General features: G+C 37.2%; 1 pseudogene across 1 annotated transcript; it reads left to right on the top strand.

The window, feature by feature from the left end:
• Nucleotides 1-3323: 3323 nt before the first annotated feature.
• Nucleotides 3324-5871, top strand: LOC308490987 (ATP synthase F(0) complex subunit B1, mitochondrial-like; annotated as a pseudogene). Its single transcript has 2 exons — nucleotides 3324-3389; nucleotides 5302-5871. The product of its transcript is annotated as an ATP synthase F(0) complex subunit B1, mitochondrial-like (transcript).
• Nucleotides 5872-19597: the final 13726 nt, after the last annotated feature.

Genomic DNA, 19597 nt, shown 5'->3' on the forward strand with positions numbered 1-19597 from the left:
CTCTCCGGGTCTCAATTTTCTTATGTGCAAGTTGCACGTTTTCTTCTAGGTGCTCTTCCCATCCATCCAAGTCAAGGTGTAATCCCACCTCTTCCAAAAGCTCAGGTTCCAGAGAAGAGGGCAGGAGAGAGAAAGACGGGACATTAGGACAGTGCAGGATGCCTGACTAGCACTCAGGGCAGGGCAGGGCAGGGCAGAGGTAAGAACCAAAGTGGAAGCCAAGGTCTTATGTATGGAGCCAAAATTGAGCAGTAGAGAAAGGAACAAAGAGCTGTAATTGGGCTACCAACAAAGAAACTTCAAAATAAGATAACAGACTTTGTTAGAAATGTCTCAGGGCAACTAGCATAATTGCAGCATGAAGAAATGAACATTCATTTAAATATTTGTTGGGACCCTACCATGTTTTTAGGGGTTGATGGACATCAAAACTGGACCATACATACTTTGCCTTCCAGGAGTTTAAAATGTAAAGGGATAGTCATGTGTACCAGTAACCAGGTTATACTTTAGTTTGCAGATAGCATTAAAACAGGAGTTTAAATTAAGTGCCGTGGGAGCTCAGAGAATTAAATCTTGTTCAACTAAATTTGGTAGTAGGGATAAGGAAAGGCTCTATAATAGAAGTGATATTTTAACTTGCCCCTGAGAGAAGAGTAGGATTATCAGGTGAAGGATCTGGTAAGAGGAGAGAGAACAGTATGTGAAGAGGGGTAAAGGAATGAGACAGTATGATGTGTCTGTTATCCAAGAGAAGCTGCGTGTAACTGGAGCATGAGGAGTGCTGTAGAAGTGGTAGGAGGTGAAGCCACGTGTGTTGCCCCTGGATTGGGAAGGGCTTTGTTTCTCATGCCTTGGATTTGGGCCACAATTCAGTAAGAGTCTGGATGGTGTCATTAATATGAGCCACTCTAGCAGGTTTTTAGTAGGCAGCCAGGCCCAGCTCCCATTGAAGGCCAAAAGTGGAGGAGAGGATGAGGTAGCAGAGTTAGGAAGGGAAAGAGAGCAGTTAAAGCAATCTTTCAATTCCAAGCTAAACTGAGTGGTTAGGAATTTTAGTGATTGAGATGTGGACTACAGAAGGTTTGAAGGGAGAGAGATGATAAGTTTAATTTTCGTAAAATTGGATACACCTAAAATAACCTTATAATTAGGCTATTGATAATGTGGTTCTGGAATTTGGGAGACAGCCAGGGATGGATTTAACTGCTTGGGAGAAAGCAGTGAGAATGAATGAGCTGTCTAGGGAGAAAATGGCAAATGGAAAGAGAATGAAGTGAAATGTCTTGGGGGACAGCTACCTGATGAGGAGTCAGTGAACATACCAGGAAAGATGAGAAAAGTAGGGGGCGGGGAAGAGAGAGTTGTATTGTGGAACACATAGAAAATTAAGAATTTATAGAAGAGTTGGAAAGTTTTAAAAGCTCAAAGGAACTCAAGATGGATGAAAGATAAAGAGAAGTAATTGGAATTAGAACTTACATGAGCACAAAATGAGGAAGTGGAGTCAGTAAGTATAAGAATGAGATCATAGGAGAGGAGAGAAACAAGTTGTTAGCATTAGGTGAAACTAGAGTGTAAGAATATTTGGTGACTTTATTCAAATATAATTTCAAACTTGCAGAAAGGTTGTAAAAATAGTACAGAGAACTTCCATATACTCATATTCACCATTTGTTAACATTTTATCTCATTGTTTTCTAATCCTCTTCCTTTCTCTCTTTAAATGATTCGAGTTGCAGGCATCATGCCACCTTTATGTCTAGGTATTTCAGTGTGTATTTCCTAAGAACTAGGCCATTATTTTCCATGACAACAGTACAGTTATCAGATTGAGAAATTTCACATGGATATAATACTATTATTTACATATCTTCATTCCATATTTAAGTTTCAGTAAGTATCCCCAAAATGTCTCTTATAGGAATTTTTTCCCCATTCTGGATCCAAATCAGGATTGTGTATTTCACTTAGTTGTTATATCTCTTTCGTTCCCTTGAATCTGGAACAATTCCTAAGCCTTTCTTTTTCTTTCATGACATTCACATTTTTTGAAGAGTACAGACTGGTTATTTTGTAGACTGTCCTTCAATGTAGGTTTGATAATATTTCTTCAAAATTTGAGCACATATACTAAATTTTTTCAGGTAAACTCCAGAAATGATGTTGTATTCTTCTCAGGGCACCATATGAGGAGGTTTTGTCCTTTTATTGGGGAAATGAACTTAGATCACTTGATAAGGTTGTGTCTGCCATGTTTCTCTACTATAAAAGTAGCAATTTTAATTCTATAATTAGTAATTTGTGGGGAGATATTTTGAGACTGTGTAAATATCCTGCTCCTCAGTAGATAATTCCCTAATAGTTTTAGTATGCATTGATGATTTTTGCCTGAATCCGTTATTGTTTACAAAATGTGATGATTTATAAAAATTTATTCCTTTTGCATTTATTAGTTGATTTATTACTATAATGAAGAAGTCTCCCTATTTATTTATTTATTTATTTATTTATTTATTTATTTCTTCATATCTGCGGATAAAGAAGATTTTTTAAAAAAGGATGTGTGATGACTTGGACTTTCTTATAAAAGGAATGAAAAGAGCCAGTGGGTAATATAGAGAATATAGGGGATAATTAAAGCAACTAAGTCTAATGAAGGGATGGGATTAAGAGTGCAGATTGAATGAGTTGGTACTGGACAGGTGTGGAAACCAGGCAATTTAAAACCTGAAAGCAAGGAAAGATAGGTGACTGCAGTTTAGGGAACTCACACCTGATGCTCTTCATTGCTTACATGAAGTATGTGACGATGTCAGCCACCAATATGCCTGATTCGATGAAAATGTCATAATCCCTACCCTTAGATGGCTGGTGAGATGGAAAATAACAACTAGCTTTAATACCAAGTACTGTGGTCAGCACTAGGTATAGGTCTGCAAGCCCACATCCAAAACGCTTGAGGCCAGAGGTAATACGGAATCCAGAATTTAAGACAATATTGTACACATAACCGCATTTTACATAACACCTCCAGCAGGTATCTGGGGCACATGAAGTGGTCACACCCAATTTTTATTTCTGAAGTGAAGTCAATATTTTTCTAAAGTGAAATATGAATTTTCGTTCTGAATGTAGTTTCATGTCAGTTTGAGTTAGGTTAGGCCACCAAAAAACTTTGCATCAAAATTACAAAAAGAAGTTTTAGTGTTTGGGGCATTTTGCATTTCTGAACTGTAAATCAAGGAGTGTGGACCTGTATAAACAGTACTGTGTGAACAACTACTTCCACCTCAGGGAGTCAAGGAAGCTTTGCAAAGGAGATGATGCTTGAACAAGGCTTTAAAGAAAGTGCAGGCTTTGGATTAGCAAAACAATGGGAATTAAAGGTAGGATAGAAGAAAAGACATTCCAAATAGAGGGAAGAATCTGAGCAATGGCACAGAGTCAGGAAAGTCCCTGACTTGTCTGGGAAAGTATTGATAATCTCATTTTACGGGACCATAGGGTGGTGGGAGGGAATGGCAGAAGATCAAGCTGGAAGGTGGAATACAAACACCAAGAACTCTGAATACTGTTCTCAAGGTTTGAAACTTTATTCTACCATCAGTTACATCTGTGCTGTTGTCAGGTGGACCCTGAACTGATCGGGTTATTGCACAGTGCCAGTGCAGAGGATTGATTGGAGTGGGGAGACTAAGGCAGGGAGGCAGTTGCACTCACAGAGTAGATTTGAGGAAAGCTGGTGCGAGCCCACCATGGGAAGAATGGAGGTGTGAGAGCCAAGAATAGGTGGTTTTAAGATCCAGAGTAGAATCAATGGGACTCAAGTAATTGAATAGAGAGGGTGGAGGAAAGGGAGATTAAAAGATTGGCCCATGGCTGAACCTCGAGGACAGAAAGCAGGACAGCATAGTGAGTGATGAAGACTGAGGGTTAAGTATTTATCTGCCTGAGCTTATACCTCAGCTCCCACTTCCTACCTGTGAGAATTACAACAAAGAGCTTAACTTTCCCCTAGTCTGCAAATGGAAATAATAATAGCATCTACCTGAAAGCATAATAGTATGGCTTAAATGAGTTCATTCATATTTATATGAATTAACTAATCACAGGACCTGACACATAGGAAACATACCACAAATGTTTGCAAATTTTATTGATGATTTTGATGATGACACCGAGTGAGAGAAATCCCAAAGAAATGTTTTAATTCTGGAATTGTCTATAGATTGAATTGTAGTTATGAGGTCATTATAGGAAAATTTCTTTCTCATTTTTACCTCTTTGAATATTTAATGCAGAGTAAAACATTTATGAAGAGTAAAATAAAATCTTGTCAACAGTCTTCAAGTTATGATAATAGACATTTCTTGGCCTTAAGATAACATATATACTCTATCCCTGTATCTGTTATGAATACTTTAGAAAAACAATCAATCACCAAACCACTGTAGCAACCACCTCACTCCTGACAGACCCTCCTGCCCAGGTCACTGGGACACCAAGCCCAATGAATAGACCCTCTCTGATCATGTTGTCCCAGATGGTACTTTTTGCTGTCACCACAGCAGTCCCCTCTCTGAAGAACACAGCCTCCTTGGTCCAAGGATATTGCAGGCAATGCGGATCTTTCACATCTGGACAGTCAAGTCTTGCCTTTGTACCACCTATTCCTGAATAAAGAGGAAAAGTTTGTCATGGACTGATCCCTGACAAATTCTTCCAATTCCTTTAACCTAAAACTGGTGTAACAGGACCTTACGAGGTCTGCCAACTAGTTTGTGAACTTGTTGCAATGATGTTGTTAACTTTTTTTGATATCAGAGGGATTATTCTTTATGAATTTGTATCAACTGGACAAACAGTTAACCAAGTTTACTGTTTGGAAGCACTGAAAAGACTGTGTGAAAAGTGAGACGATCTGAACTTTTCTCCAACAATTTATCGCTCTCGCATCACCACAACGCATCAGCTCACACGGCACTGTCTGTGAGGGAGATTTTAGCCAGTAAACAAATAACGGTATTGGAACACCCCTCTACTCACCTGATATGCTCCCCAATGACTTCTTTCTTTACCCGAAGATAAAGGAAATATTGAAAGGAAGTCATTTTAATGACATTCAGGACGTCAAAGGTAATATGACAACAGCTCTGATGGCCATTACAGAAAAAGAGTTCCAAAATTGCTTTGAAGGGTGGACTAGGTGCTGGCATCGGTGCATAGCTTCCCATGGGGAGTACTTCAAAGGTGACCATAGTGATATTCAGCAATGAGGTATGTAAGCACTTTTTCTAGGATGAGTTCGTGAACTTAATAGTCAGACCTTCTTATGTGCTTGGAACTGAGCTTATTTTATATTTTCTATGCAAAGAAATATATGTGAGTACTCCAGAGACCATATTTGCCATATCCCATAATAGGGTTGATTGTCTGTGTAATCAAAAAATATGGTGCCTTTATTGGGAAATACTGCTGATATTTCCCAATATTGATTGAGTGCTGATAAACTCAATCAGCAAAAAAATTCCCAACTCAAAGAGGCGAAACAGGTTTCCATCAAAAACATCCAGGATGCGACTGATCTGGAGAAGTCACAGCAGGCACTGGTTCAAAAGTGCCATTACCTTTTTGATGTCCAGGGGAATAGTTTTGCTATGGCCTTCGAGGTTACTTACCAGGAATGGCTGCATACAGCAAACAGGAGGTAAAGAATTGCCTAGCCTATTTCATCTCTGTGCAGAATATGATGCGTCAAAAAGACCACGCGGTAAGTTAGGTAGAGAAGCAGGAAAAGGAGACAATTGCCAAATACATGCAGATGTAAAGCTGCTTGCAAAGAAGGCTCAAGCACAGCCAGTTCTGTAAATGCATCTGTACTAACTGAGACAGCTAGAAACAGTTGACTGACTAAATGGAAACTAGCATGTGTGACAAAATCTTTCTATATTATAGTCTACTGAAGTTACAGTTTACTTCACCTAAAAATGAAAAGCTTGAATTTCATATAGTGAGGAATTAAAACAATCTATTGATGAAAAAATCACCAAAACACTGCTATGTACTGGGGGAAAAAAGGTTTTAGAGGGGGTGGGGACTGTAGGATGTAAGTTGAAGTTGCAGTAAAAGAAAAGAAACTGCTCATGGACAGAATTTTATCAAAGTGAAATTCAGAAAACTAGTTACAGATATTCAAAATGGCATCGATTGATATGGCAAATGTTGAAAGATGATTTTGAATTTCAGTCAGATTGGAGAGCTGTCTGTCAATTAGACTTTCACAAGATGCTCTGTGTGGCTTGAGCTCTTTAAAATTCTTCAAAAGAATTGCTGAGTCTTCTGGATTTTACACACACACACACACACACACACACACACACACACGGTGCCAAAGAAAGTATACACATTTTAAGAAAGAAAAAACTGTATTAAAATTGTAATAATATACACCAATAGCAAAAGATGAATACAAGTCATGTGTATATATATTTTTGACACCCCTGGACTCCTCCCTATCAAGAAGTGCCCAGCCCTCCTGAGCTTAGGTCAGGTGATTTGACATTCAGTCCTCTCTGAAGCAGAGATGTGATTGAGGCTTTGTGAGCATCCTTCAGAAAGCATTTGTTGCAGAGAAAAGGGGAGAGTTGATAGAGACGTTGATTGAGGTGTATCTGAAGTGGAACTTAAGTAAACTGTTGAAAACCTTCAAAAATCATCACAATCAAGTACTTAATCATGAAAGAATTGCAACTGCTGAGATTCTAGGTAGAAAATTCAAGTGCAAATTGAGAGACACATTGGAAAATGTCTTTGTGGCAATTAGGCTCCATATATATTGAGTTATGTAAACTTATAAACACTTTTAATAAAAAACTAGAGTTATCTATAAAACACTTTCTCTCTTCCCCCCTTTGGTGATGGACCTTTTTTAAAACATTTTTTTATTAGTTTCAGGTGCACAAACAATGTAATAGTTAGACATTTATCATTTATATCCCTCACACAGTGACAACCCCTCTCCCCCATCCACTACCGCTCTGACATCGCATACAGCTATTACATTTCCACTGTCCTCATTCCTAATGCTTACTCTGCTTCTTGTAACTATACATATATATATATATAAGTATATATATTGTAACTATATGTATGTACATATATACATATAAAATTATAGTTGGCATTAATTATTGTTCAGCTTCAGCTTCAGGTGTACAGTGCAGTGATCAGGCATCTACATCTTCCCTGAGGTGGTCTCCCTAATGGGACACGTGTCCATTGGATACCCTACAACATCTTTACAACATTATTAATTACATTCCCCAAATGGCAATCTTGTGGTTATCGATTGTGCTTTCTAATCCCCTCACCTTCCCCCATATCCCCACCTTCCCTCCCATCTAGCAACCCTCAGCTTTTCCTCTATGTCTCTGAGACTGTTTCTGATTAGTTCATTCATTTATTCTTTTCTTTAGATTCCACATATAAGTGAGATCATATGGCATTTGTCTTTCTCTGTCTGACTTATTTCACTTAACATAATGTTCTCTAGGTCCATCCATGTTGTTGCAAATGGTAGGATTTCTTTCTTCTTTATGGCTGCGTAATACTCCATTGTATAAATGTACCACCGTTTCTTAATCCAGTCATCTACCGATGGGCATTTCGGTTGTTTCCATGTCTTGGCTATTGTGTAAAGTGCTGCAATAAACATAGGGGTGCATAAATTTCTTTTGAATTAGAGTTTTGGATTTCTCTGGATACCTAGGAGTGGAATTGCTGGGTCATAAGGTAGTTCCATTTTCAAATTTTTGAGGAACCTCCATACTGTTTTCCATAGTGGCTGCACCAGTCTGCAATCCCACCAACAGTGCATGAGGGTTCCCTTTTGTCCACATCCACCCCAGCACTTGTTGTTTGTTGATTTATTGATGATAGCCATTTTGAGTGGGGTGAGGCAGTATCTCATTGCAAAACACTTTCTCTTATGTGCCATGTTGATTGTATAATTTTTACAAATCTTGCCTCATCTTTAACAAAGTGTTCTGCATTTGGAAGACAGTTTCTCTTAAGTGAATATAATGGAAGCTTCTGATATAAAGAACCATTATAGTTTCTAGAGTTAAAAAATGTTTGAGAAGGCATTTTTTTTCCATTTCAGTATGTAATTCATGTACCTATTCTATAAAAAAGCCAGTGGTGACACACATTCAATATTAAAAACTATGTGTATCTGCAGTTCTCAAGAATGAGATGAAGAAATCACCAGTATGAAGTGCAATTCTAGGGACAATGAATCACCGTCAAACACAACCATTTTGGGGGATTACTAATACAATATAGTAATAGCAAACATGTAATACAACGTTATATTTCCACGTGGACCCCTGCATTATGGAGGAGATGTACTCTTCAGTCGTTTTAATATCAGGGAGTCAGAGTAACCCAGACTTGTCTCAGTCAGTCCAAATAAGGCAAAACCCAAATGCTTTTGAAATTATTTGATATAGGAATTATTGCCAGAAGCCCACAGACATCAGAAGAAAAGCTATGTTCAACGAGAACATTGAACATTTAACTTTTCACATTATACACAGATGCATCAATATTAAGCTAGAATAACCATTACAAAGTTAACTAGTCTACCTTTTAATAAGCTATATCTGCTTATTGAAAGTTAAGACCTGTACAAATGATCCAGTTCAAATAAGCAGCACTCCCCTTTCTTTCCCTTTTATCTCAAATATCCATGTAAATTTTCTTTTATTCCTGAATTTGTTTCTTCATTATATTTTGCCTGTATGGATAGAACCTAAAAGAAATAATTAGAGTTAACATTATTGAAATTAATATGAAAACACACACACACACACATCCAACCAGGACAAAAAATCAACTGGCTTTTTGAGAGCTCTAAGACTATTTATATAACACCTAATTTGAAACGATTGCAGGTAACAGGAGTAGGATACTTAGATTTAAAAATAAACCTCTAATCTTAAGACGAAATCTCAGCAATAAGAAAAATATAAAAGAAGCCTCAAATAAATGAAGACACTTGTGTTTCTGGGAGGGAGGGCAAAACTGGGTAATGAGACCTAATTCTTCTCAAATTAGGTAACTAATGTAAAGCAATTTAAGATTTGTTTTTGAGGACTTTGAAGAAATAATTCTAAGTTCACCTGAAAAAAGATGAAAAGATAGGTATTGTCAAGCCAGTGATGGGAGAGTCCCAATAAAATGTAAAAGCATGCTTTAAAGTTACACCATTAAAAATAGAGTGGTTAAGGCATAAAAATAAGTAATTGTAGCAGAATAGGTAGCTACATGATTGCACTTATACATGAAACAACATTTGATAAAAGAAGTGTCATCACAGATTAAAAGATGGATAATTCAATAAATGTTTTAAGAAAGTTGGCAAGCTATTTGGGAGGGATGCAGATCCTTCTCTGCTAAAATTTTATGCAAATTTCAGATGAATTTAGAATAACTAATAGTATTTGAAAAAATTTTGATAAATATTTAACTGATATCTAGAAGAGGAGACATTTTCTAAGCATAATGAAAAAAATCGTCAGGAAAATATCAGTATTTTTAAGTTTATAAACTTTTATCTTTATGCTTAAGAAAGGATAAAATACCAAAAAGTAAACAAAACTTATGAAAAAATATGACTTCAAATATGATGGCTTTAAATTATTAAAATTCATACATTAGAATCCCTAGAGACACGAGTAAAGAACAAGAGTAGGTAATTTTGCAATATAAATATAAATGGTAAATATGTGAAAAAATTCAGACTCATTTGTAAGGAAGAACATGTCAATTAAAACAGCTGTAAGATACCATTTTGTTTATGAAATTTGAAAAGATTGGAAATTGATGATGCTATTGAGATTGTGTTGAACTGGGGCTTTCATAACAGCTGGTGGGACTGTGAATTGGTACACCTTACCTGGAACAGGACTTAGCACTGTGTACAAAGAACAGGAAAACATTGATAGCCTTTGACCTGATAATTCATCTTCTAGGAATGCATACTGAGAAATAATCCAAAATGCAGTTAGACATACAGAGTTGTTCACAGCAGTACTATTATTATTGTGCTCATAGCAGCAAGTGTCATTATTTGGTTCATTAGAAATACAACGTTATCTTTGTGTTTTACCAAATACCAAATATAAAAAAATTAAAATTGTAACAGTTTGTAAATTTTGGCTTCTTGAAGACTTCTTAGGCATAAAAGCTGAAAATGTTAGTAAATCAACACTGTTTTACATCCTTTCACATAGTGCCAGTTAACATTTAAAAGTAAGTTTCCATGTTTACCTCTTCATATTTTTTTAAATCCGATTCAGTAAATCAAGAGTAAAAGGTATTCTAGGCTAAAAGGAATTCTAATCAAAGACAATGACATGCCCATGTATAACCTTTATTAAACCACAGGTTTTAAAAAATATTTAATGACATTTAAGAGTACATAAAATCTTATTGTGATCATTTCTAAAAAGTGTAATATTTCCTGTCTCCCCCTTCCTTTGGATTTTCTCTTTAACCAGAGATGGGAGAAGGTATGAGGAAGAAGCAAATATCCTTATTCCTTTCTTCTTCTGCTTCCTCCTCTCCCAACTGGAAGCGAGAGGGTACAGAAGCCTAGATAATGTTGCTTATAGAGGTCAGCCTCCCAGGGCACCGAGCAGAGCCAGAGAAGGGTGGAAAATAGGCCGGGGGCGGGGCCCACAGAGACTCCTCAGCAGTAAGAAAAGGACGACTGCCTCTTCCCTAGGGACAAACATAGTTACTGTTTCTTTCTGCTTGACTGCACAGGATCCAACTATGAACTTTGGCAATTAAGTTCGTGAACTTGTTGCAACGATGTTGCTAACCTTTTTGATATCAGAGGGATTATTCATTATGAATTTGTATCAACTGAACAAATAGTTAACCAAGTTTGCTATTTGGAAGTGCTGAAAAAGCTGCGTGAAAAAGTTAGACGACCTGAACTTTTCGCTAAGAATTCATGTTTTTTGCGTCATGACAATGCACCAGCTCACATGGGACTGTCTGTGAAAGAGATTTTAGCCAGTAAACAAATCACTGTATTGGAACACCCTCTCTACTCACCTGATCTTTTTCTTTACCACCCGGTGATAAAGGAAATATTGAAAGGAAGACATTTTGATGACATTCAGGACATAAAGGGTAATACGATGACATCTCTAATGGCCATTCCAGAAAGAGTTCCAAAATTGCTTTGAAGGGTGGATTAGTCACTGGCATTGGTGCATAGTTTCCCAAGGGTAGCACTTCAAAGGTGACTAGTGATATTGAGCAATGAGGTATGTAGCACTTTTTCTAGAATGAGTTCGCGAACTTAATTGTCAGACTTTTCGTATACTAGAAGCGATGTGTGACACAGACTGTTGTCATGATGGAGGATGATTTACAGCACACTTTAAAACACACCTTCTCTCACCTGTAGCTCACACCCGACTGACTGCACTGAGCAAGTTGAAACTTGTCACACACTGTTACTTCAATGCACCACTCCCCATATTGAAGATCCCTGCCTATCCATTGGATGGCACTCGGCAGCACCATTCACCATAGGTTTTTATCACAAGGCAAGGCTCCATGTCACACCTCACTTCAGGTATGGCAATTTCTGTCAAATAAAAATATTACAGTGTGTCCTCATCTACCTTATTAGTCATATCTGGCACTATGAGACTTCTGGCTCTTTTCCCAAGTCAAACTGACCATGAAAGGTAAATGTTTTGAATTGATACAGCACATCAGGGCAGCAACAATAGTGCAACTAAAGACACTCATGAAAGAGGACTTCCAGCACTGCTTCAGGAAGCGGCAAAAATGGTAAGTGTGTTCTACGCAAGGGGACTTATTTTGAGGGGAATTAATCACAATGTGTCTTTTACTATACTAATTTTTTTACTTAAACATTCACCATATTATTTGATCACACCTCATAAGTAGAAAGCCATAGATGACATAAGTATTTTCTATAAAATAGGTGTAAAGTTGAATGTATTTCTATCACCATGAACCTCAGTCTTTATAGAAATACAGGGAATAGAGAAACAAGTTTAAAGACATCAATAAGAAATAAACAGACCAATGCAGCAGGTGACCCAGTATCTGGACCAATCAAGAGCAAGAGAAAGAAAGGGATGAGGACTGAGCTAAATAAAAGGCATAGAGATAGTGATCCAGAGGGAGTGGTGATTCCTCTTGGATCCCAATTTGAACAAACCAACTATAAAAAGAAGTTTTTGAAACAAGAGGGTAAAGATGATTATGGACTGAGTCTCAAATACCAGAGAAGATACGAGGGTGAGGCAAGTCAGGTGCCTCAGGGTGCAAACTTTAAAGAGGCTTCCACTCTTAGGCCCTGCACTGCCACAGCCCTGAGAGCAATGTTTCCTTAAATTTTACACACTTGGCCCCTCACTTGCTTCATCCGAGACTTGGCCCTTGCAAGTAACGACTTTTTTTCAGGTGTATTAATGGCATTGTGATTATGTAACAACATGTTCCTACTCTTTAGACATATTTATTATGGCAGGAAGGGGTGAAATGACAGCCTGGGATTTGCTTTAAAACACTGCAGCAAGAAAAACGGGTTTATAAAAAACGACACATGAAGCAAGTGTGGCAACATCTAGGTAACTGGAAACTGGATGATGTCTATATGTGGGTTCATTGTATATTTTGAATGCTTGAAAATTTTTATAATAAACTTTTTTTAAAAAAACTGGATAACAGCAGTTGCCACAGCAACACAAATAATGGCCTCACCTAAATGATGTTTGCTGACCTCCCAAACCTTCCTGTTCTCTTGCATCCTTCATTCAGGGCCTCTTCTCCCCTTCACAGGCCTAAATGCAGGCAACATGACACCCTTTCCCACCAGTGTGCACTGCTAAGAAATTCAAAGCACCTCTGCTCTGGGTTTTTCCTGGTGACTTGGACAGGATGGGAGCCACTGTTGTTAAACTTCCACTTTATCTGAAACTTTAAAATAAAAAAGGAGTTACTTGAGGCCCCCCAAAAGAAACTGGGAGTTGAAGTGAGTTCAGGGACACAGAGTCAGACCTTTCGTGTTCAAATCCCTTAGCAAATTACTTAACTTTTTTGAACCTTGATTTCTTTGGTTGTAAAAATAGGAATATTAATATTTATCCTGAAATAATTGCTATGAAGATGAAAAGAGATGACATTTTTGGTAATCCCTGGCACCTTGCCTAGCTTATGGCAGGTGCTTTCTTTTTTAACTCCTTCCTTAAAGGAGAGAAGTACTTGGCATCTTCAGGCTTTAGTTGTGCATTATAAGGGTGAGAGTTCTTTTTTGTTGGGATATAAGAGCTGCCATATCTGAAAAACTTGGGTTATCTTTGTTCTTCTTACTTATAGTCAGAATAACTTTGAGTTCTGCCCTTCCTAACCCTCTGAGAGGATTCTGGCAATGTTCTTCTCCCTCCAGGGTCCACACCTATTGAATTCCACCTTTTCCCCATTTCAGTCCTTCAGGACTGGCCCCCTGACCCTAAAGTCACTACTCTGCTGACCACATTCTCATGTTGCCTGAAAAGTGATGACTCTACAACCAAACCAGATGAGTCTCCCAAATGAAAGGTCAGTTTGCTGGTGTTTGAATTGTCCTCTGTAGAGCTCCCAGTGGAAAACTTGCTTAGGTCTCTGTACAACCTTCATCTGAGCACCTGGCAGCTTGTGAGAGATCCAGGGGATTCTGATGTGCAGCCCAGCTTGAGATTTAGAACCTGTTTTCTCCAGGCACTAATTATGGGGTGATAAAAGTGTTTCCACTTAACATTCTATGTCATGTTTGTATAAAAATATGGACACACAATATGCATATTAACTTGTGTGGTTCTGAACCTAATAATAATAGATCATAAAGTAGTGTAGATCCTGGCTGGGACAGTTTGGCATGGCTTCAGGGGGAGGTGGCTTTAGATGAAGGGGAAACTTGGAGGTTGAACAGATAAAAGAAAAGGAAGGACTGAAGGCATTCACAAGCTTAACTTCCATTCAAGAACCTTTTAGATTTTTCTCTATAAATTACAATCAGAAACCTCCAGAAAAGCTATCAGGTGGGTTCACTTTAAAGAAAGCTGAGAAAAAAGATCATATTGAAAAACTCAGACCACAGTTTAGGATCATTTCTGAGTGTTTGTGAAGGTAGAGTGTGCACAACCATAGGCAGACTAGATCCATGATGCTCTGAGATGGGCTTCCTCTGTTCTTATAATGCATCAAGTAAATCTAGAGGTAATATGATATTTCTGCCATTAGTACAGCTTTTACTTTTAATCTTCCTCACCACAATGAGCCAAGACCTTAAGCATGCACTTTGACGTGTAGGTTTCTTTTTCAGGCCAGAGTATGATTGAAGCAGCTGGGTGGGCACTCAGTAAGGGCAAGGATGGAAGGAGGATTAGTGGAGAAGCTCATCCCAGGAGAGAAGACTAAGCTCCATATGGAACAAAGTTGCTGAGGTCCCACAGGCCTGGGCACCTGCTATGGCCTGTAGCACCACCACACCCCTTGAGCCTTCTGGAAATCCTGTGATGCTAGCCTCAGACAGTAGGAGCTCCCAGGGCAGCAGAACTACTTTTAAAAAAATTCCAGGACCTGGGAATACCAGAAGAATAGAAGGAGCAAGGGACTAAGAACATATTTGAAGAAATGATGACCGAAAACTTTCCTAACCTAGTGAGAAAAAATGACATACAAGCCCAGGAAGTGCAGAGAGTCCCCAAAAAGATGAACCCAAACAGGCTCACACCAACAGGCCCACAGGCCCACACCATAGTTAAAATTGAAAAAGTTAAAGACAAAGACAGAATCCTAAAAAGCAGCAAGAGGAAGATAGCTTGTTACTACAAAGCAGCTCTCATAAGACTCTCAGTTGATTTTTCTACAGAAACTTTGCAAGCCAGAAGGAAATGGCAGGAAATATTCAAAGTGATGAAAAACAAAGGCCTACAACCAAGATTGATCTACCCAGCAAGGCTATCATTTAAAATTGAAAAAGAGATAAAAAGCTTCCCAGGAAAGAATAAGCTAAAGGAATTCATTACCCCCAAACCAGTAGCGCAGGAAATGTTAAAAAGGCTTATTTAAGCAGAAGAAAGGTGAACTAAAAAATGAAACAAAACAAAACAACAACAACAAAAATCTAGCTAATGAAGACCAGAAATACAAAGAATAAAATGGCAATAACTATGTACCTATCAATAATCACTTTAAATGTAACTGGATTAAATGCTCCAATCAAAAGACATAGAGAGCTGAGTTGATAAGAAAACAAGACCCATGCATACGCTGTTTACAAGAGACCCAACTCAGGTCAAAAGACACACTCAGACTGAAAGCAAAGGGATGGAATAAGTTATAACATGCAAATGGAAATGAGAAAAAAGTTGGGGTACCAATAGTTATATCGGAAATAATAGACTTGTAAGGGGGATCAAATATATGACGATGGAAGGAGAACTGACTCTGGGTGGTGAACACACAATGGGATTTATAGATGATGTAATACAGAATTGTACACCTGAAATCTATGTAATTTTACTAACAATTGTCACCCCAATAAATTAAAAAAAAAAGAAATAATAGACTTTAAAATGAAGACTATAGTAAATGACAAAGAAGTGCACTACATAATAATAAAGGAATCGATCTAATAAGAAGACATAACCCTAGTAAACATCTATGCGCTCAACATAGGAGCACCTAAATATATAAAAACAGATATTGACCAACATAAAGACAAAGATCAACAGTAACACTACCATAGTAGAGGACTTCACACCCCACTGACACCAATGGACAGATCCTCCAGACAGAAAATCAATACAGAAACAGTTGCCTTATATGACACATTAAGCCAGTTGGATTTAATTGACATTTTTAGAATATTTCACCCCAAAACAGCAGAATATACATACTTTTCAAGTGCACGAGGAACATTTTCCAAGATAGATCACATGCTATGCCACAAAACAAGTCTCAATAAATGTAAGAAGATTGAAATCATATCAAGCATCTTCTCTGATGACAGTGCTGTGAAACTAGAAATCAATTACAAGAAGAAAACAAGAAAACACACAAACACATGGAGGCTGAATAACATGTTACTAAACAATAAATGGGTCAACAATGAGATCAATGAAGAAATGAAAAGATACCTTGAGACAAATGAAATTGAAAACACAATGACCCAAAATCTATGGGGTGTAGCAAAAGCAGTCTATGAGGGAAATTCATAGCAATGTAACCCTACCTCAAAAAACAAGAAAAATCTCAAATCAACAGTCTATCTTTACACCTAAGGGAACTAGAAAAGGAACAGCAAAATAAGCCCAAAGGGAGTACAAGGAAGGAAATAATAAAGATCAGAGCAGAAACATATGAAATAGAGACCAAAAAAAAAAAAAATACAAAAGATCAATGAAACCAAGAGCTGGTTGTTTGAAAAGATAAACAAATTTGAAAACCTTTTAGCCAGACTCATCAAGGGAAAGAGAGAGAGGCCCCAAATTAATACAATCAAAAATGAAAGAGGAGAAATGATAACAGACATCACAGAAATACAAAAAGTTTTAGGAAAATACTCTGAGCAACTATATGCCAACAAATTAGAAAATATGGAAGAAATGGATAAATTCCTAGAAGCATATAATCTTCTAAGGCTGAATCAAGACAAAACAGAAAATCCAAACGGACCAATTACTACCAATGAAATTGAATCAGTAATCAGCAAGCTCCAAACAAACAAAAGCCCTGGACCAAATGGCTTCACAGGTGAATTTTACCAAACATTCAAAAAAGAATTATCACCTAGTCTCCTCAAACTATTCTAAAAAATCCAGAAAGAGGGAAGGCTCCCAAGCTCATTTTACAAGGCCATTATCACCCTAATTCCAAAACCAGACAAAGACTTTACAAAAAAAGAAAACTATAGGCCTATATTCCTAATGAACATAGATGCAAAAATCCTCAACAAAATGTTAGCAAACTGAATTTAGCAATACACTAAAAAGATCATACACTACGATCAAGTGGGATTCATTCTTGGTATGCAAGGTAGGTTCAACATCCACAAATCAATTAATGTGATACACCACATTAACAAAAAGAAAAATAAAAATCATATGGTCATATCAATAGATGAAGAAAAAGCATTTGACAAAATCTAGCATCCATTTATGATAAAAAACTCTCAGCAAAGTGAGAATAGAGGGATCATATCTCAATATAATAAAGGCCATATATGATAAACCTACAGCTAACAATATACTTAATGGGGTAAATCTAAAACCATTCCCCTTAAGATCAGGAACAAGGCAAGGTTGTCCACTTTCTCCACTTCTGTTCAACATAGTGCTGGAAGTTCTAGCCACAGCAATCAGACAAGAAAAATAAATAAAAGGCATCCAAACTGGTAAGGAGGAAGTAAAATTGTCATTATATGCAGATGACATGACTCTATACATAGAGCACCCCAAAGACTCCACCAAGGAAGTAAAAGACCTGTACCCAGAAAATTATAAGACATTGAAGAGAGAAATTAAAGAAGATACAAATAAATGGAAACATATGCCATGCTCATGTGTAGAAATAATTGATATCGTTAAAATGTCCACACTACCTAAGGCAACATACAGATTCAACACAATCACTATCAAATTACCAATGACATTTTTCACAGAACTAGAACAAATAATCTTAAAATGTATATGGAACCATAAAAGACACTGAATAGCCATGGCAATCTCGTGAAGAATAAAGTGGTAGGTATCACGCTACTTGACATCAAATCATACTACAAAGCTATAGTAATCAAAACAGCATGGTATTGGCATTAAAATAGACACATAAATCAATGGAAGAGAATAGAGAGTCCAGAAATAAATCCATGCCTATATGGTCATTTAATCTATGACAATGAAGGAAGAATTTACATTGGGGTAAAGACAGACTATTTAATAAATGGTGCTGGGAAACCCGGACAGATACATGTAAAAAAATGAAACTGGCCCACCTTCTTACACCATATATGAGGATAAATTTAAAATGGACTAAAGACCTAAATGTAACCCACGAAACCATAAAACTCCTAGAAGAAAATATAGGAAGTACATTCACAGACGTTACCCTTAGTGATATTTTTACTGTTATATGCCTTTGAGCAAGGGGAGCAAAAGAAAAAATAAACATGTGGGACTACATTACATTAAAAAGCTTTTTTACAGCAAAGGAAAACCATCATTAAAGCAAAAAGACATCCTACTCAAAGGGAGAGGATATTTGCCAATGATACATTTGATAAGGGGTTAATATCCAAAATTTATAAAAAGCTCATACAACTCAATAGCAAAAAAATACAAAACAACCCAATTAAAAAAAAGGTAGAGCACATGAAGAAACATTTTTCTAAAAGAGGACATACAGATGGCCAATAGACATATGAAAAAATGCTCAGTGTCACTGATCATTTGAGAAATGCAAATAAAAACCACAATGAAACACTACCTCACTCCGGTCAGAATATCTACCATTAATAAATCAACAAACAAGTGCTGATGAGGATGGGGAGAAAAGGGAACCCTAGTGCATTGTTGTTGGGATAGCACTATGGAAAACTGTATAGAGGTGTCTCACAAAATTGAAAATGGAACTACATTATGATCCAGCAATTCCACTTCTGGGTATCTATCCAAAGAAATCCAAAACACTATTTGAAAAATATATGCACCCCTATGTTTATTGTAGCACAATTCACAATAGCCAAGATGTGGAAACAACTAAAATGCCCATTGATAGACGATTGGATAAAGAAGCTGTGCTACATTTATACAATGGAGTATAAAAGAATTGTACAAATGTACCACAGCCATAAAAAAAATGAAATATTACCATTTGCAACATCATGGGTGGGCCTAGAGAATATTATGCTAAGTGAAATAAGTCAGAATGAGAAAGACAGATATGTGGAATCTAAAGAACAGAATAAACGAACAAACAAAACAGAAATAGACTCAGAGATATAGAGAAAAAACTGATGGTTGCTAGGTGGGAGGGGAGAGGGGATGGGGGAGAAGGTGATTACAAAGTACAAACTGGTAGTCACAATATAGTCATGGGTATATGAAAGACAGTTTGGGGCATATAGATTTTGTGGGGTGTCAGATGGGCAATTGTCTTATTAGGGAGACCACTTCATGGACGGTGTAGATGCCTGACCATGCGCTGTACACCTGAAGCTGAAGCTGAATAATATTGAATGTGAACTATAATTAAATATTCACAGGATGTGGAGTACAGCAAAAGAAATAGAGTCAATGGAAACATAACAGCCATATGTGATGTCAGAGGAGTAGTAGATTGGGGGAGGGGGTTATCACTTTGTGAGGGGTGTAAATGTCTATTACATGTTTTGTATACCTGAAAGAAATTAAAAAGAAAGAAAGAAAGGAATATATTTGTAAGTTTGCAAGTGAAAAAAAAAATCCCTGAGCCCAACAAAGGACATCAGAATCTC

This window comes from Rhinolophus hipposideros (assembly GCF_964194185.1).
Source record: "Rhinolophus hipposideros genome assembly, chromosome: 22".
Classification (NCBI taxonomy): Eukaryota; Metazoa; Chordata; class Mammalia; order Chiroptera; family Rhinolophidae; genus Rhinolophus; species Rhinolophus hipposideros.